Below are 15,458 nucleotides of genomic sequence, written 5' to 3' on the forward strand. Positions count from 1 at the left end.
AGTATCAAACCTTTCTTTCTGTTCATCACAACTTTTAAAATGCCAGTCAAACAAATCATATATTACAGTTGACTACAATATATATGGAATCTGGTGTCCTTTAAAACATATGTAACACAGTTTATGTCAGATAAGTACAGCATGATTTAAAATGTAATATATGTCTGGTATAATTCTTATCAGTTGCTGAATATTTCTTTAAGAATGTGCCTCAGTTTGTCAGCTAAATCTTTCAGCTCTGTTACCAAACTCATGACAAACATGAAGCAAGCTCGCTGCCAGTCTGCCTGAGGCACGTCTTCCTGTAAATATTAATCAAAGAAGGCATCAAACCCAACAGAGGCGGTGTACAGTTATAGTTTGTTCTGAAAGAAACATGTTTTTGTCCTCAGCATGATGAAGCACAAGATAAGCACTGCAATAGCATGATGGAGCATAGAAGACTGGCTGTGTAAATAATCTGAAAAATTGTTGCTTGCACAATGATGTTAAAAACCCATCACTCCAGACTTCAGTGCACAAATAATAGCTTTAGCTTGGAAAACACTCCTTCATGCCACATTCTTTTCCAGCTTAGCCCAATAAATCGGCTTTTTCACACAATTTACCAATTCTTTATTAAATATTACTGACTTGACATGTATGATTGTAGACATATCTGATCTGTTGTCAATAACTGTGCCTTGAGGCCAGACATCAAAGTTTGAAGCAGATGTTCACACTAATCTCATATCAAGCAATCTGATTTCTGCAGACCTCTAGTCCGCTAAGTTTGGACGCTTACTTGACGTTGTGTGTGTTTCTATATTCTTTTCAACACAGGGGGCAGTGTTAATTTCCTTCTTTTCCCAATTTGACAGTTCCAAATTGAATTTCTGATGCAGATGTTCCTTGTGCATCCCTGAAGTTGATGTCTCCCTGACAGTTTTAAAGTTTAGAGGATGAAAAGTGTCTCTGTAATTGTAAGGGCATCCTTTGTGTATAAGATATATTATACTCTTGCATTGATTTTATCTTGATTTCATCCTCATACTTTTTTGGTTGAAAATTGGGATTATTTCAATTGGGTTGTAAATAAGATAAAGGGTCAGTTGTTTGTCACCCAATACTTCAGGCTCGGGAAAGAAACACTGAAAACAGCATGGCTGTAAAAGGTTTGGCGCCTTTTCTGAACTGGATACCAAGACTTTTTCTTACTGTTGACATTTTCTAGAGTGATGGCTGTCTTCATATGCCAGCAGTGTATAAATGTCCAATTTCCACTAAAACTAACAATATCAGTGATTCAAATTTCTATCGATTTCTGTTCTGCAGCATGTAATGTCAGATCAATGTGTCAATTTGAAGTTTTATTTTTTAAAGAGAAAGTGTAAATTTTGTTTGGGTTTTCCTATTGAATGCAGATTAAATTTCTTCTTTTATAAAAAGTAAGCTGAGACTTTTGCAAAAAGACAGATGTGTTAAGTATTGGTTACTGATTATATTACATTCTTATATTTTTATTGTGTGTATTTGAATGTTAAATTGTATTTTGTTAAAATCTTTCTTTGTGTGGAGGAGGGGAGGGCATGGGTGACAGCATCTGCTAGTCACTGAAACCATTCCAGAAACTGGGGACCATGGGTTCAGATCACACTTCACACTGATTATGTTTCTAGGAGTGGTAGCCCAATACCATTGATACTTGTGTCACTGGGGGGAAATGGTCTGTGGATAACATTAACCTGACACTGGCATATACAAGTAAAGTACTGTTGAGAGCAACTTCAGGCCCAAATCATTGAGACAAGCATTTTTCCAATGGTTGTAGTGGTTGAGGTAATTTGTTGAATATTACATGGGGTACCATTGATAAAGTTTGAATCCCAGCTTCTCCCCGATTATTGCTACAACATCTGTCAGATCCTTACCAGAGTTTCACTTGGGTCATACGTGTCACTTAGGGTCATGCTTTGCTATGTAGAGTTGCATCCCTTGGGCAAACCAGAACCTGATAATCATGGATTCCATTCCCAGATCTGCCGTTTATTATATGTATAAGTTTGTCAGGTCAACACTAAATGGATAGTTCAGAATGCAATATAATCATAAGAATGATATGAAGTGTTTTATTCTATATCTCACGAAATACAGGTGGTAAACAAATCAATCCCAATTGTTGAGATATCTGATTGTCAGAAACATCTATCCTTCCTCAAAATGATAGTGTCTAGAATTACATCCTTCAGGCATGCCAAACTATGATTATGGTTTCCTAGATAGACGACGTAAAACCCAATTTCACCTCACCTCACCTCACCTCACCTCACCTCACCTCCTAGATTCACACAGATTGTGCAGGTGTATCAATGCCATGCTTGTGTTGAAGGGTTTAACCATCAAAGACCATCATCACTTAAGCTTTCCTCTTACATCATCTGTTACACTATCATATTACTGAAATACTAATGTAACATTAAGCCAAACTCACTCACTCACACATTCACTGTGTCACCTATATGGTGAAAGCAGAAACATGTTAAAATATGCAGACTTTCAATACTTTCAAAAATTGATGCCTCATTCAACCATTCTTTCACTTTATGAAAACACCAGAAAGAGGGCTCTGATACAGATGTTCTAGTGATGACATGGTGGTGAGTGAGTGAGTATGGTTTTATACCGCTTTTAGCAATATTCCAGCAATATCACGGCGGGGGACACCAGAAATGGGCTTCAGACATTGTGCCCATGTGGGGAAACGAACCCAGGTCTTCGGCATGACGAGCAAACGCTTTAACCATTAGGCTACCCCACCACCCCTAGTGATGACATGGTGGCAGGTATGCTTAACTTGTGTAAGACGTCACTCTTCGGCGTGATGAGCAAACGCTTTAACCACTCGGCCACCCCATTGCCCCTAGTGATGACATGGTGGCAGGTATGCTTAACTTGTATAAGCTCAACTCTTGCAAGAAGAGACCACATTGATGGCGGTATGCTTAACTTGTGTAAGACGTCACTCTTCGGTGTGACGAGCGAATGCTTTAACCACTCGGCCACCCCACCGACCCTAGTGATGACATGGTGGCAGGTATGCTTAACTTGTGTAAGATGTCACTATTTGTTGTACAGAGGTGTTTACTTTTAATGCCAGGATACACTAATTGTGATTTAAATCCCAGATTTGTTTTAATTATGATCTTTCACCCTCACTACCAACATGGCCGGAGTTCACTTCTTCACATCTGTTAACTTCAACAATTGATGATGAAGATCTGGGTTAAAATTGATCTTCAGCAACCCATGCTTGCAAGAAGAGACCACTTTGATGCTGGTGGTGAGAATCTGTGTCATTGTACCCCAAATGCATAGATTGAAGCTCATGATATCAGTCACTGGCTTGTCTGTACCAGGTGTAATTATTTATACTTTGTTATAGTATGATTATTGCTTGGTTGCAACATCAAACAAAAATAAAACAATAATTTTAAACTTACCAAAGTCCTTTGCATAATATATAAAAATGTCAGAGTAACAGCTATTCTGTTTCTGCTCACTGGTAAGGTAAAATGGGATTTTGTTGTTATGTTGATGTTTATTGAATGGAAGTGACAAAACACTTTCCACATCTATGAGAAGTCACTGCTAAAAGCCGAAGACGATTGCACAATTCTGACTGTATCTGGGGCGGTGGGGTAGCCTAGTGGTTAAAGCGTTGGCTCGTCACGCCGAAGACCCAGGTTCAAATCCCCACATGGGTACATTGTGTGAAGCCCATTTCTGGTGTTCCCCGCTGTGATGTTGCTGGAATATTGCTAAAAGCGGTGTAAAACCAAACTCAGTCGGTCAGTCTGACTGTATCTATATATGTTTCAGCAGTATTACAGCTGTACGATGTTGTTTTTAAACAATTGAGTCTGGACCAGACAATCCAGTGATTGTCACCATGCGATATGATGACATAGTGACTTATACATGAGTGTGTCTGTGTGTGACATTGTGTTTATGCAGTGACTGCACAAACAAACAAACAAACAATATTACTTAAGCATGATCAGTCTCTAAACTTGACATAAACCAGTCATTAAACACCAAATCACTCTCATTCATGGAAATGGTAAGTAACTAGGGGTGGGTATTGCAGAAAATTTTCACATTGTGATATATTGCAATGCGAAAGCATATATTGCGATATGTATTGCAATATATTGCAAGAAGGGTTTTTTTAACAATAAACTACTTATAATCGAGTTTACGCTTTATTTATAAAGCAAAAACACAACAAAGTCACAATGCTTGATAAAGCTTTCATAAAAACCTTCAATCATGACAAAAAAAGAATAGGAAACAAGGAAAAGAATAATTTAACATCAACTCAGAGGTTACTAGTTTGAACTACTTTTTCCACTCTCAAAAATAGCCCTGAGATTTTAGACAGCAACTTGACCTGGACAGGACATATCAGGGATCATTGGTCATTAATGAGTAAATATTTAAAACATTCTAATCCAAAACATTGCGAAACACTTGTACAAAAATTAAGAACACAACTTCAAACCGAACTTAACAATAAAGTTAAATGTAAAATCTTTGAAGGGCATGTAGAAATAGAATGCATAAGAAAAGCAAGATTTATGGATGTCAACTTCATTCACAATATAGAAGTTGCCATCCATAAATCTTGCTTTTCTCGGTTAAATGTAATTTTCACCACAATCATTCCCACCACCATTACCACAGTTGCCACGATCATCAAGCTTTCCGAGTGTTACGAAGTTTTCCGAATGCATGTCAAAATACCGGTTTTCGATCAGCATATCGTAATACGTATCATTTTCATGTCTTAACCAGTTAATACCGGTAAACTGGTTATATTGCGCAGCCCTATAAGTAACCATGCTAGTGTTGAACTATAGTGACTGTGAGTCTGTATCTCTGAGTATACATCTGTATACAAACACAATACTTAATGCATGCTGACAGTACCAAGCTCCTTGTATATAATTCACGACGGTCCGATTTTATCTCACTTGATTTTAAGAACGGAATGAAAGAGCAACTTGAGATTTATGAGGACAATTACCTGATATGGATTGATTTTTTTTTTCAGTTTATGTTTGGGAAGAGACTCCATTGTCCTCCACCTGTGATGTCCATGCTGTTTCATGGCTTTGTGATGTCGGTTCGTTAGACTTGTATGCCTTTCTACAGCCACAATTTATGAGACAGGCACATAATATGCTCTTCTCCATACATTGTGTTTCCATGATGGCATGCAATCAGGCAGTATTGATAGTATGTGCATCAGTTAGTTTCTAATTGCATCATTACCTCCATACAGGTCACATTTCAGCATCCTTTTTGAGACTGCTAGTGATGCTATCTCAAAAGCAGTGAATTTGTTTTCCAAATTGTGCATCATTTTGTATTGAAGCTTTTAGCCTTGAATAATTGCTTTGTAATTGATGACATATCATTGTATGAAACTGTTTGAGTAGAGAGAGTGAATGTTGTTTTATCTGCCCATGCTTGTCGCATGATACTGGGATCGGGTTGGTCAGACTCACTGACTTGGCTGACACATGTCATCATATCCTCATTGCTTAGATTGATGCCCATGCTGTTATCACTGGATTGTCTGGTCCAGACACGATATTTACAGACCGCGGGAATGTTGCTGAGTGCAGCATTAAACAGTAAACAAGCAAAAATGTTGTTTATAATGATGCTGTTATCAAGGAGGTGTGCTTTTATTAATGTGTGGATCAGACACACCAATGGTCTTTAAACACAAACTCAATAACAAAGTGTGGGATTCCAATCCAGATTCCCAGAGTTTGTTGAGAGGGAGAAGGGATGGGATCAATAAAATGATCACATGACATCATCACATGGCAGTTTCCAACCAATGTCTCAATGCCATTGTTGTGACTAATCTGTCGTGGACAAGAGTTGTTGCCCTTGGCTGGAGTCACTAATGTCACGTGTTATACCTTACTGGGACTACACCTTGCTGATGACAGGTTGAGGAACATGCAGTGTTTGGACAACAATATTCTAACCTGTGCCCACCTGTGTTTGGCAGATCATTACTGTTAATTCCTTAATGATTTTATACATTTACTAAAGTGTCTGTCAGCAATTGGTTTCAAGAAGACAATATGTGTCTGCTAATTACTGAATCAGAGTGACAACAGTAAATCTGGCATACCACCACTTGCATATGCTGTCTGAAATCATGTGCTTTCATGAGCATCACAATGTTGTGTTTGCGATCTTGATTTCTTTGGAAATGTCCTTTCCACATAAATCACTTACTTCCATTGCTAGTTGTTCCTGTAGTATCTCCCACTTTATTCCCACAGTACATCTGCTCCAGAGAAATGTAAATACTGGCCCATACTTAGCACTGAATGATAGGTACAGGAACTGGATGAGGCAATTCCATTCATCCTGAGGGACTGATGGTTTTATCACATTCATCACGTGCAAATGTATTCTCCAGCTTTCAGGAGATCTCTAAACAACTAGTTTTTGGTATCTAATCTACATCAGCTTGAGGTGATACTTTTGATTATTGAATCAAATTTCGAAATGGTGCATTTATTTAGAAGCTTTTTCATTTTCTGTGCAATGGCATACAGTCCACACTTTGACAATACAACTCCTGTCACACTATGTTTGTACATGATCCAAACTGAATGAATCCTGTGGTGAAACAGGAATACCTCTAGCTTGAGGAGTAACCAGCATACAGCATATCAGATTGTGTGAATGATTTATATTGAAGCTGGTGCTTTCAGTCACTGGTTTGTATTGAGGTAGACGTTCATCATATCTAAAGTCTCAATAAGGGGCTGGTCACTTCATGAAAAACACACATATTTTTATCCTTATGACTGACTGACTGAGTTTGGTTTTACGCCGCTTTTAGCAATATTCCAGCAACATCACGGCTGGGGACACCAGAATTGGGCTTCACACAATGTACCCATGTGGGGATTCGAACCCAGGTCTTTGGCGTGACGAGCCAACGCTTTAACCACTAGGCTACCCCACCGCCCCTTATCCTTATGAAAAATGACACATTCTGTCAAGTCATGTTAAGTTGTTCCCATTAGCTATATATAGTCATTAAGTAGATGACTATACTGATAGTGGCTGAGTGTGTAGTTAATGTTTAATGTCACGTCAGCAATATTTCAGCTAATCAGTCATGAAACAAAACAATACATTAATAACTAATATATTTTGAGTGTATAAAATCCTGTGATGAAGCACGAGAATAGTTGATATATTTATCACTTTGTTTTTGCACATTCAGTAAGAAGAAGAATTTCTTTATTGAACATCTTGGTCCAGCTATAACCCTGTACCTATCTATCTAAGTTATTTTCTCTGAATAAAGATACCTTACTTGAAACAAGTTATAGAAACAACTCATTTTAAAAGTATGTATGCTTGTTTTTACCACTAAAGAAAACTTTTAGAATAGATTTGCATTAATTAATGTCGAACCATAATGAGGTTTTAACTGAAAGATTTCAACAGTTCAGAATGTAGATAGCAGTACCAGTTGATCTTGATTAACTTGATGAGAAATGCACAATTTAATGTTTATCTCAGACAACATAACCGTTTTGTATTTCAAGAAATTCAGTTCTTAACAAGTATTTTTGCTCTTAACTAAACTTGTAAAAATTTCTTAACTGTTTCCCAGTAAAAGCAATTATTTTAACTTCCTGTAATAACAAAGAAAGCAATGGGATTCTGATCCAGTCATGAATACTTAACATTTTGCCCTGTACATCATCGACATGATCAAACACAGTCGGATCTTTGTTCATATTCCCAAAACATTTTCAAGGGAAGCATTGTTGTATTTCTTTATGCTGCCAATACTTGTATGTTTCATGTCAACTCAAACATATACTGCATGGTGGTTTTATCTACATCATCCTGGCATTCTCGGACTATAGAATCGATTCCTTTGTAACCATCCTACCTGCTACAGAGCCCAAGGTCTAAAGAAATGTTTTTCCCTACTGTACACGATGAGGCCGCCATTGAGCCAGCAGTTTTTGGTTTGAGAGTATTATGTAAACTTTGAAACTAAGATATTGGATTGATTTTCTGTTGAGTGGTCTTGCAGTTTGACAGTTGTGTTTACAAAGGTGACGGATAACGATCGGTGGCAGTTTTTGCCATGTGGCTGTCCACATTCTGTGACTTTCCAATCTCTGCACTGAAGTCTTTATATTGACCAAATTCCTTCGTAAGTGCTGTGCACATTTACAGATAGGTGCATATTGAGGATGGACGCACTGCTGTAAGGTTTGTGCAAACCCTGCAGCTTTGGGAAAATGAATGTTCAAACTTAGGTCTTTTGAGATAGCACTTTGAACAGCAGATAGCAATATTTGGTCAATTGTTTGGGTAAAGAAATATCTTTGCTTCATAGAATTTCTGCTTTTAAGGAAACATTGGCTGAAGGTCAGAGGTTACTTCATCATGAAGAAATTCAAAATGTTTTTTTATGTTTCTAATTTGAGAAAATACTGTAGTTTTCAATTAATTCTTTTCTGTCCTTGAAAGCATCTTTGATTTAACATGAATAGAAGATAATACTTTTGTACTGGTGAATGAAGATAATGAAGTTTGTTTCTTGTTCTCACTTGTAAAGAGAAACATCTCCTGTATGCCATTAAAACATCAAAAATCCCAATGCTGAATTGTTCATGTGTGCATGCTAGCTCATGTATCATGTTCCATGATGTTAGATGTAACAATTACATGAGGTCAGCACACTTTCATTGAGGTCAGATCTTTTGTTCAGATGTGACGACTCGTGAAGGTCCAGGTTAGAATACTGATCTTCAGTAACCCATGTTGTCGTAAGAGGGATCGGGTGGTCAGGCTCGCTGACTTGGTTGACACTTTGGTTCCCAATTGCGCAGATCGATGCTCATGCTGTTGATCCCTGGATTGTCTGGTCCAGACTCGATTATTTACAGACCGCCACCATCTAGCTGGAATATTGATGAGTGCGGTGTAAAACTAAACTCACTCACTCACTCAGATGTGACAGATCTGTGACAACCTTGCCCCTTTCTGTTGCTCGGATGCCATCAGTACAAGTGTCCACAAAGCTGTATCTGTCAGTGTCTCCATTAACAGACACTTTTCTCCTAGGTGTGTTCTACATTTCAGCGTCTAGGTGTAGGATCCTCAGGCACCTTTATGTAACATTAACAATCATGAATTGTTTTACAAATAGTCATAACTGACACACAAAGTAGTGTTTTAGTGGCTTGAATCAACTTGATGGACCTGCCAACAGCCCTGTTAATAATAATAGCTCTGTAATCCTGTTAAATTTTGAAAAGAAATGTTTTGACTGCTGATGCAATATTTGATTAATGATGATGTTAGAAGACACTGCGTGAGTTAATGATTTGGTAAGGCTATAGTTTTATCCAGAATTTTACCACAGTACAGCTCTTTTATGAGGGACACAAGAAATGAGCCTCTCACACATTGTACCTGTTATTGGACTCAAACCTGGGTGCTCAGCATGATAAGGCAATGGTTTAGCCACTTAACTACCCCAACACCACTTATATCTATGAGGCCGCCTCCGTGGTGTAGTGGTTAGAGCGTCCGCCCAGAGAGCGGAAGGTCGCGGGTTCGATCCCCGACCGCGTCATACCAAAAGACGTTAAAATATGGTACTTGTTGATCCCTGCCTGGCGCTCGGCATTAATGGGCACAACAAGGACTGGTCGGCTCGGGAGTCAGTATAATGTGTCTGAGTGGGGTATCCATGCTTCACTGCAGCATGGTATCTCAGTGAGCTAGCACTATAAAACCAGCTTAAGTCTGGGCTAGTACAAGCAGCCGCACATACACATACACATGCATGCACGTCGTCATATGAGCAATAAATTCTCAAGCACGATGTTAAACCCAATTTCACCTCACCTCACTTATATCTATGAGTGACCTATAGTGGATTTAAACCATTGTTTGCTACAAGTGGTGACCCTTAGTGATGCCAGGATCTGCTGCTCAGAATCCTGATGCATATAATCCAGCAGTCAGTCTTCACTGAAAATGTTTTGAACAGGGGTCACATCACACCTTCCCTTAGAGAACTAACACACAGTATAATAACTGACAATCAGTATTCGAATCAGTGTAAAACCAACTCATTCAAGAGTGTGTAAGGTCAACTCTAAGATCGCTATACTCAGTGTCACTACTTCTCAGCAATCCTTGGAGTGTATGCAGCTACATGTTACATGAGTTTCATATTAAGATACAAACATGTTTACATGAAACATTTCCCCGTCCAGATCTCCAGCATGTCAAGTACTGCCCACTGAGGATGCTGTGTATGTTGAAGCACTGTGTCTACCTTCTCTGGAGATAGTCTAGTTGTATCACTTCAGACTTATCTGGCCACAAATCATGCATACTCTGGCTAAACCATTTAGAGTTAATTTGGATATGGAATTTCCCATTGGAAATGGCTCAGGAAGGTTGGTGCCAGTCTCCTCCACTGATACTTCCTCGTTAGGAAATGAGGTTGCGAATTCAAAGATCAGAATTCAGATTCTGGGTAACTGTCTTGAAACCATGTTTATCTCTAGGAAAAGAACTGCACGTAGAAGGAATCTATATGGCTTGAATTTCAGTAACATCTGAAATTTCTAGATTAAAAATTGTATCTGTGCACTGTAGCCTCCATTTCTATCAACACTGATTGCTTACAAAATTAGATTTGAATCTGATGACATCACAGTACAGTACTACCATTGCAGGATGGTTAAGTCAGCTCAGGGACCATCTTGTGGGTGGTTAAAAGAATAACAGTTGCTCCAGGGTGAGTGTTTGGTGGCTTAAAGTTCATGGCCCTACTGCTGAATGTATATGGATTCTTGGGAGTATGCCTTGTAGAATGGGGTCACCACTCAGATGGTTCAAGTAAGTGCCACTCTCCATATTTGTAGTTAGCTGTAGTTTTGGTGTCAACTGAAACTAGGTCGTCTATAAGTGTCAGAGATTTTGAATCAGACAGTGAGTGAGTGAGTGCATGTGGTTTAATGCCGCTTTTAGCAATATTGCAGAAATATGGCAGGAGACATCAGAAATGGACTTCACACATTCCCATGTAGGGAATCGAACCTGCATCTTTGGTGCAATGAGCAAACACATTAACCACTAGGCTCTCCCACCACCCCTCTGAATCAGGGAATAGTCTCTTCATGATGATGATGATGATGATGATGATGATGATGATACAATTTTTATCCCCATTTCTGATCATTAATGTGGTTGGATAAAGAGCCCCAAATTACCCAAAGTGACCAATAGACATCTTAAACATTTGCCAGTGTGGCTTGACCCACTGTCCCACTGACCACTGGCTGACACACCTGGAAAATCTGGGATTCAACCCAGCTTCCTGAAAACTGGTCAAGTGTCAGGTCAAAGCTGGGAATGTTTTATATTGAAATAGGAACCGTATTGGCCATGACAAGGAGAATCTCATTTACCTCCCAGATAGACTGTTGATGTACATGACACAACTGGAGAGAAGGAAATCAATCCAAGACACATTACGGTTTCAATACCAGTCTCAGATTCACCATTCCTGTGTTCTACAACATCTGTAGACCACTGACACAGCACCACCATACAGCTAACCAGCGCACTCTGAAATTTACAACATCTAGGTGTCTTTTCATGAAACAGACACACCGAAATTGATGAGGAATTGATTTCTCATGAAGACGTCCATTTCATTCTGAGGTCGGCAGCAGAACTAAATAGCCATGAATGTTGATGACTGTCGACAGGAGCCGGACTCTTACTCTCAAGTCTGTTTTCTTTCACTTTATTGGGATTTGTTTATCTTTTAATGATTCACTGCCATTCCAAGCTCTGTGCAGGAAATGCCAATAGTTGGTAATGATGTGATGGGGACATTTTTAATCTGAGGTGTTCATTACAAAATAAAGGTCACGTCAGTTGATTGACTGAGGCTGTTGCTTGACTCACAGCAAGATAATTAGTTCCTAATTGCACGAGTATTAATTGCCAATTGTTTGGGTGTACTCAAACACACGCTCATTATGGAAGTATATGTCTCTGGTTATGGATCTTGATGCTGTCATTTCCTTGGTGTGAGCTCTGGAGCTGACAAAATGGAGATATCGTTACTTCATTATGTCCACCTACCAATACTGAACATGATCAATTGGGGTGATTTATAGAAAGTAATTAAGTTTGAGAAAGCAGCTTGTCAACCATGAGGTACAAAATATTATCTTGATCACACTTATGACAAGTGTGTTTCCTAAGGAATGAGTATCTATCAAATCTCAGGGTTTAATTGGAAAATGATGATTCATCAAACTTGTATTTAAAAAAAGGGGGGATTGATTTGTTTTCCTGCACATGTTTAGTAAACCATGGAATGTTCTGCAAATAAAATGTTGTGAAGAAAACTTGGTTATCTAGGTTTATATGAGTGAGTGAGTGAGTGAGTGAGTGAGTTGGGTTTTATGCCACTTTTAGCAATATTCCAGCAATATCACGACAGGGGACACCAGAAATAGGCTTCACGCATTGTGTCATGTCAGAATTGAACCCAGGCCTTCGGCATGACAAGCAAACACTTTAACCACTAGGCTACCCCACTGCCCCGTATTTATATGAAGTTAAGGGTCACAGGTCTTAATTTCTTTATGAAGTCCCACTGGGGCCTCAGGTTAAACTTTTGACCGTAGCACAAATGTCTCAGCATAAAGTGGTGCATTGGAATGATGAAGACTGCTGGTTTGTTGGTGAGGATGGTAGTTTGGAGGAGCAGACAGATCTCAGTAGGGAGCAGTTCAAAACTTTCATGTCTGATGAAAAGTATTTTATGAGGATGTTAAGTTTTAGATCCAAACCATTTGAACTTTCCAGATGATGTACAGTTAAGTAAAATACTAGCAGTTTAAATCATCGTATTCTAAACATTAACAGCTTTACTGTCATGGGTATAAAATTTAGACCTGACTTTGGGGAGATTCTGGCTGGATGGTAAAAACATGTAATTTTCCTAAAATTCCATTTCCAATGTGTTTTTCCTTTTTATTCAAATTTTAGACAGGAAAAATGTGTAGGTTTTTAATATAGTATTGTGGGTAATATATTTATATTGATGGCGACTGTCAGTGATTTGTTAATCATTCCTCATATGGTGAAATATATGTTTTCATTTTAATTTGGTCAGTGGATTTGTAAACTAAATTAAAAAGTTGTCTGGCCTTAGTCGATATGCAACACACCTGAACACAACCTACTCAGAAGGAAGATAGTTTTATAGATGTCAACTCCTTTGTTATGAGGAACACGTTTCAGAGTATATCCTCACTCCTTCGTCACGTGAATGAATTGTATTCTATAAGGCATACTCAAAAGTTCTTCAGTGTCAATTTTATGCAATATTGTACAGAAGGATTCCCTGACAAATGAATAATTTTGAATTTCTTACATCATAATCACTCGTTTATCCACCATTGGTGGTACATGAGTATAACAAAGGAGTACCTACAAAATGTACAACAAGATGACGAAATGATACATCAATTAAAGTGTTCACAAACAATTTTAATGAACTTGGATACATTTTTTAAAGGTAGATACTTTACTTGAAAAATAGTTGACAGAAATTTGACAAGTTCGGCCAGGAACAATGATTTACATATGTCTGCAAAATAATTACATTGAAATAAATAGTGAAACTCATCTCCAATCAAATATGAATCATATAAGTTACATTAACTGGTATTAAGGTTTGGAGTGTATGGGTATGTCTCAGTGCTTGAGGATATAGGTTTTCTATGATTCTGATTGTATTTTTCTTAACATATTTGACCGCCTCTGTGGTATAGTGGTTAGAGTGTCCGCCCGGAGAGTGGAAGGTCGCTGGTTCGATCCCCGACCGCGTCATACTAAAAGACATTAAAATATGGTACTTGTTGGTCCCTGCCTGGCGCTCCGCATTAATGGGTACAACAAAGACTGGTCAGCTCGGAGTCAGTATAATGTGTCTGAGTGGGGTATCCATGCTTCACTGCGGCATGGTATCTCAGTGGGCTAGCACTGTAAAACCAGCTTAAGTCTGGGCTAGTATTGGAAGCCTCACATACACATACACGCATGCACGTCGTCATATGAGCGAAATATTCTGAAGCACGACGTTAAATCCAGTTTCACCTCACCTCACCTTAAAATATTTGGTTAATTCAGCTAATGTTTATATTTCTGACTGCTGTAGTTTTAATGAAGCATAAACGTTATTCTAGGCAAATACAAAAACCAAAGCTAACTGTTTTGGTCAGAAGACTCTGTTATAGACTAGGCATAGACACAGTAGATGCCAGATCTTGGCTCTAGACATTGTGGATGAATGAAGGAGTTAAGCGACATGGACCTACATCTGAAGCACTATGGTAGAATATATTTGGCTTTGTTGTCTGACGATGCTTTTATCTCCTCATGTGATCATAAAACGTTGGTGTTTTAGTTGCACAAAACCAAGTGTTTTCCCACAGATATCAAGAATAACTTCGTATTTTATAAAAAACTAAAAACACATAGTAGAGCTATTGCATGTATACATGTGCACAGTCTGGCCTTAAATCATCAAAAAGAACCAAACAAGTACTAGCTTAGACAGTTCCATTTCTGTGTACAGGAGGCTAAAACACACTACCCCCAGTCCTGAAACAAATGTCAGGTGCTTGAAAATAGTCGGGCACACATTCCCCGCATTCAGCATAAGTCCTCATGTTAAAAGAGGCACCACTAAATATTGAAAAACAAGGTCAGTTTCAATTACTGGATGGATGTGTGTTTAAAAAATACCAGAATTGTACACAAAACCATGGAATCACATGTTCCAGATGTCTCAGTCTCCACTGAAGACTCGCTGAAAACTTCTAGCTGAATTTATCAGTTCAATTGGGTGTAGTAGAACCTGTTCTCATAAATGGCAAAGGTTGTGCCTTCCATATTTCTTGTGATCTTGAGCTATAAAGAATACCCATAGTATTTCACATTGACTATCCAGGGCTACAGAGAATACCTTTATTATTTCACACTGAAGAGATAGTGATATAAAGATACACATTTCAAATTGACTAGGGGCAGTGGTGTAGCTTAGTGGTATAAGCGTTTGCATGGCATGCCGAAGAACTAGGCTCGATTCCCCACATAGGTACAATGTGTGAAGCCCATTACCCTTGTCCCCTGCCGTAATATTGCTGGAATATTGCTAGAAGCGTCTTTAACTATACTACACTCACTCATGTTAACTAGATAGGGCTATAGAGACGACATTCAGTATTTCACATCGACTAAAGTAGGACTATAAAGAATATCCCTAGTATTTCACATTGACTAGATAGGGCTAAAGAGAA

At 38.5% G+C, this 15,458-nt stretch overlaps 1 protein-coding gene across 4 annotated transcripts in view; it reads left to right on the forward strand.

Annotated features, from left to right (window-relative positions):
* The window catches only part of LOC124263158 (procollagen C-endopeptidase enhancer 2-like), a 190,865-nt gene that overhangs the window by 125,650 nt on the left and 49,757 nt on the right, over window positions 1-15,458 (forward strand). The gene's annotated exons all lie outside the window — the stretch shown is intronic.

Source organism: Haliotis rubra, unplaced genomic scaffold, assembly GCF_003918875.1.
Source record: "Haliotis rubra isolate DU_JTF1 unplaced genomic scaffold, ASM391887v1 Scf87, whole genome shotgun sequence".
Lineage (NCBI taxonomy): Eukaryota > Metazoa > Mollusca > Gastropoda > Lepetellida > Haliotidae > Haliotis > Haliotis rubra.